The following is a 6000-nucleotide window of genomic DNA, read 5'->3' as shown; positions in this document are numbered from 1 at the left end:
CGATTTACAGTTTTCTAATGGATGCGCGATACTTCTTGGCTTCTGTTTGTCGATGGAATGGTGGAAACCTGGTCGATGGGGAACGTTTTTTCGTTGTATTTGCTTGAATCTGGTCTGAAGGGGTTCGTATCATTTTTGTTAGGTATGAGCGTGCTTAATGAAAAATACGAAAAGAGGTTTTTAATAAGTATAATTGTCTTATAGATTTTTTTTTGTTAATTACATCTTACATTAGACGCTTAGTACAATTTTAATTTAGAAATTAATTTATTACTACTGCTCTTCTATTGTACTTGCACTAATCAGTTATAATCTTGTAATCTGTTACCTGTGATGTCTAAACTATTCGAAAAACTATACATTGAGACTCAAAATAATCGCAGAGGAGAGAAATATTATTGCAGACCATCAATTTGGCTTCCGTAAGAAAGCTTTTGCCTCATACGCACTTTCAACTGCTGAAATCGTACCTCACAGACAGACATTTTATTGTCAAACAGGGTGACGAATGCACTAACCTATATCCAATATATTCGGGTGTTTCGCAGGGCAGTGTTCTTGGCGCATTGTTATATCTATTGTAATATAGCTGATCCACCGACCTCAAGAAACACTATTGTTGCAACATATGCTCACGATATAGCGGTTTTATAATCACACGAGGATCCGATATCAGCCACAAGAAATCTCCAACTTCATCTTAACAAAGTCGAATTGTGGTTGAAAACGTGACGTATCAAAGCAAATGAGACAAAATCTACATTCAATGTGACATTCACCCGTTGTAGAAAAACATGTCCCTCAGTAAAACTGAATAATCATGAACTTCCGCAAGCAGACAACGTTAAATATCTGGGAATGCATTTCGATCGCTGTTTAACATGGGAAAAACATATAATGACAAAACGCAAACAGCTTGGGCTTAAACTAAACCAAATGTATTGGCTGATAGGGCGTAAAATTATCATCAGATAACAAGGTTTCTCTGCATAAGTCAATACTTAGGCCCATTTGGACCTATAGTATTGAACTGTGGGGTACAACTAGCAAATCTAACATAGCTATCCTCCAGAGGGTCCATAATTAAGTGTTGCGAGTCATCGTTGATGCCCCATATTACGTCTCCAACAAACTGATTCAGCGCGATATCTCCACAGAACCCATAACGAGTGTGATTTCGGAGTGTTAGTGAGAAGTACGCTGAAAGACTATTAGTGCATCCCAATGCACTCGCCAAACGTAGGAAGTGCGTAGGTTCAAACGCAAATTACCATACGAACTCATTAATAGACACATAGAGTGATATTTAATAATCTCTATAATAAGTTAGAATGGTTTTTAGAATGAGTTAGGATAGACTTTAAAATAAGTTAGAATAGTATTTAGAATAAGACTTAGATTATAAGTTATACATAGATTATACAGTAGATCACTTACTGAAGTGATCTTCTACAATGTCAGGATAGTTATAACTGAAATCATATAATTATACATTTGGTCCACGGGCAGATTGTTGACGTTCTATGAGATTAATTTAAAAAAAATTATACATAACCTAATGGCATTAAAGAAAGAACACACGTCTTTATCATATTGAATAACGAAAGAAAAACCAGTAATAATAGTCCCGCGAGATCCTTGAACCCGCAACAGGAAAACCAAGAAAACATCAATCTCGTGGACCATTATCTGGATACCGCAAGAACGGTGTGAAATCGCTTAAAAATTCTAAGCCAACCACGCCGAATTACGATGAGGGAGGGTGGCGGGGTGTGAGTGAAAGGGGGACTAGAAATAATCTTTTTTCATTTCTGTCGCATGGCAGTCGCCCTGCTCCTGCTGCGAGGGCTCTAAAAGGTTTGTCAGGGGTATCGAAGCCATAACAACACACTTAGTTTTTTTTTAACCCTCGCGAATGTTTCTCAACCCCAGTCCGGTGATAGTGGCAGGGCTGTGGGAGGGAGGAGTACAACGGGGGAGTAGAAAAAAGCAAACCGGTTCAGGAATTACCATAAAAAGGTCCAAATATTTGAACTAGACACTTTGTCCAGGTTTCCGTTCATTTTTCTTTTTTTTTCCGATAAGGTCAAGCGGTCCAGGAGGAAACTACCAATTATTTTAAGGGTTATATTTTATTTATGATATGGCGAAGGTAGAGTAATTTTTTAGCGTAGATTTGTATCGACTGAATGTATTTCTATATAAAATTAATGAGGTAAGAAAAAACAAAATAGCAAAAAGACTGTGGGGTCTTCCTTCTTGGACCAATCTAAAATTAAATAGATACATTTTAGGGGTTATTATTATTTCACTATAAAAACAGTATTTACTAAGAAAAATTGATACAATATATATCAAACAAAATATCTACAGCTTTTTCTGATCTTTTTGGCGATATCGTGTCGAAAGAAAAATGTTGATTGAGCATCGATCTATTTTCATATTTCTTCAGTGTTCCTTTCCATTCAAGCTGTAAGTCACAACTCTTGAAACTTGTGGCCGATCTTTGCCGTGCAACAAGACCAACAACTTTTCGTTAGTCGCTATTGTTGGTCTTTTTTTACAACAAAACGTCGTTTAATGTGTTAAATTGGCGTCAATGGGTATCAGAAGCAGCAGTTTCATATGATTTTAACAGCATATAATACACTAAATACTGCTGATCTCATTAACAAGACTTTATGACAGGAATATTCCATTGCGGTGCCGAAGCAGTTCTTCCATCGCCAATCACAACACGCCACAGAGATAGAAATTATTCTAGTCAATGTCACCTTCTTTAGATTCCTCATTTTGGATCTTTTGATCTCAAACTGCTCTTTTTCAGCAATATCAAAATGGTCCAATTTAAGTCGTCGAAACTAAAATCGATAATTATGACGGATGCTATCACTGTAAGTTTCTAGAAGTGACACAGTACGCAGCAGATTTTTTTAATTGAAATAACATAATAGACGAGACATATAAAAAAACAAACCAACAGTGCTAGGCAAAATACATGTTTTACTTTAACATATAAATACACCATACAAATTATTTATTTGAAATATAAAATACAATCCGGCGTTAGGTTATAAAAGTAGAATAGAACGAATACTAATAATAAATTCCTTTCTTGAACACTAGAATTTTAAATTTACTCTCAGATGAACGGCTTCTTGTTGGGAAATGAAAAAACCTGCTAAAGAAAAAATCTTTCTAAAGCTAAGGAGCACAAACTTGTGTTATATTATATTGTATGAATACATTTTTTATATATGGATAGCATTCAAAATTGACCCAAGACCCATTTAGTTATGATGTAGTAACAGTAAAATGCTACACTTCGCAATCCTGCATCCGGGTTAATTACAGGCTTTAAAGCATGCAGAAATTTACCATGGTAACAATTCTTGCCCTGAATATAATCTAAAGTTATAGCGATTGGATTTAACAATTCAATAATAGTTTTTAGAATATGTTAGGATATACTTTAAAATAAGTTAGGAAAGTATCTAGAATAAGATTTAGATTATAAGTTATACAGTAGATCACTTACTGAAATGATCTACTACACGTCAGGATAGTTATATTATATAACGGAAATCATATAATAATACTTGTTGCCCACGGGCAGATTGTTGACGTTCTAGGAGATTAATTTAAAATAATTCAATGAATTCCTCGAATTATTCTAGTTCTGTGGCCGATAGAGTTAGTCTTTCCCACTTTATCAAATAAGTTATTTAACTTTAAATTACTTCTGATAAACTGCATACGAGGGTCACTATTTATATTTCGGAAATGGGAAAAAAAACAAGTAGTTAAGCTGCGAATAAATTTTAGTTCTTTTCAAAGTACTTGCCACGATGATCGATACACTTTATCATACGCTTAAACCAACTTTCAAAGCATTTATTCCATTCCGAATGAAGTATGTTCAAAACATGATTTTTGAACGCTTCAATAGCTTCTTCGAGCGATGAAAATCGTTGACCACGCAGTTTATTCTTCACGGATGGGAACCAAAAGGAGTCATTGGGTGCCAAATCATCAATTCAATGTTTTGAGTGCTCAAATAGTCTCTTGTTTGAGAGCTCGCATTGTCATGATGTAGAACAATCCGGTCTTTTGTTTGTTTTCCTTATTTCACCGAAGACTTCTGGCAAATAAATGGTTGTGTACTAATAAGAATTTACCGTTCTACGATCCTCTAGAGGCACTGTTGCAATATGACCAGTTTTCCCGAAGAAACAGGGCACCATTTCTTTTGAAGTGCTTCGTGCGCGAACAACTTTTGTTGGATTTGGTTCATCAGTGACACGAGTGTCAATATATGTCTGTCTAAAGTTGTAAATTCGTTTTACAGTCGGACAATATTATCCTTGTCATTTTATTCTATTTAAAAAGAGATAGAATGCTATTAGAGAAGTTCGAACATGTAATGGAATGAGCCTGCAAAAGTTGTCCGTTTGCCAAACGTCTGAAAATTCTTCAAAATATTATAATTACGGATTATAAGCCGACAAACGTTGTTTTATCGCTTGTTAATAATTAATGTGTTTTAATAAATTTGAAATCGCCGCGGTTTTTATTGAAAATATATTTTGGGCCTTGCAGCTGCACTGTATATTAGTACGGACAGGGTCACTAAAATACCTCAAAAAATAAAAAACAATATTACCGTAAATTCGCCAAAAAGAAACCGTGTTTATACAAAACAGGTGACGAATCAAGCTCAATATTGGTGTTTCAGAGATCAATTATACGAAATGTATGAAACAGCAAGTAGTTTTTTCAATCGAAACATAATTTAATACAATTATTTCAGAGAAAATTGTTAGTCTGGGTAGTATCCACAAAGATCCAAAAGATATACAGCTATTTGAGAGATGTAGAACATCCGTTCATACCTTGTTGGATAATATAGGATTTAAGTGGTGTAAAGATAACTCACGAAGTGGTTTAATGGAACTTCCAGACATTGCTTTTAAAAGAATACAATTTTTAAAAACACATAACAAAATCAAGGAAGAATTACATGAGTTTATGTATTTAAAAGAGATATGAATATTTCAGAGTGATGCGTTGGGTTGCTCATGGCAAGATAATAAATATAGTAATGTAAAGACAACAAAGGTTCACGAAAAAAGGTAAACGTTGGAATAACTATCTATTAGGTTTTATTAGTCATGACATAATGCATCAATGCATTATGAAAAGTCTGGATTTATGGAAAGAGGCATTGTCGAAAGTAACACCTTCGATTTGTATGAGCTCAATCAGACACATTGAAGAAGAAATTGATAAATAGTAGAATTTTGAGCAAGTTTTTAATAGATTGAAAATCAACAGCTTGGTTATTAACTTGACTAGTATTTCTGAAAGTGACTGTAATTGAATAAAACCTTATGAATGTTGGTTTTTGATTCAATGCTGACGATTATCAAGACAGGGTGATGAAAGAGGAAACAACTAAAGGTCAATACACAATTAATATACTTTAATTGTAGGGAATTGTATTATAGAGTGTGAAAGCTCTATGAGCATGTGTGAGTAGAGAAATAACAGTAACTCTTTTGCAGATAGGGCAAAAGCCTTGAAGAGAATGCGGTGATTAAATGTAGTTTTATCAAGATAGATGTCTACAGATAGTAACAGGACAAACTAAAGAGAAATATAGTAATATAACGACTTTACAGGGATACATTGCATCGAAAGAAATAAGTACTAAGCGTAAAACATAAATATGCTCTCTAATGAAAGTAAAGTACATTACTCAGATATACAATTGTTAATTAAGTGCATAAGGCCTTCGGGGGATACCACTACCAATACTATTGTGGAAAAAAGCTTAATGTATATATAATAAAACAACTCTAACCTATAAATTATTGTGGGTGTAAAATTAATTCAGTTCTTCGATAATAAATGTATTTGATGTACTATTATGTTAAAATCAATTATATTTAATAGAATATTTGTTCAATTATTTTATTTATATTAAAATTTTGTTATATG

Source organism: Rhynchophorus ferrugineus, unplaced genomic scaffold (genome assembly GCF_030347505.1).
Source record: "Rhynchophorus ferrugineus isolate W39M unplaced genomic scaffold, kcgeb_rfMv2 rfM10, whole genome shotgun sequence".
NCBI classification, from domain to species: domain Eukaryota; kingdom Metazoa; phylum Arthropoda; class Insecta; order Coleoptera; family Curculionidae; genus Rhynchophorus; species Rhynchophorus ferrugineus.
This window is presented reverse-complemented; position numbering follows the sequence as displayed.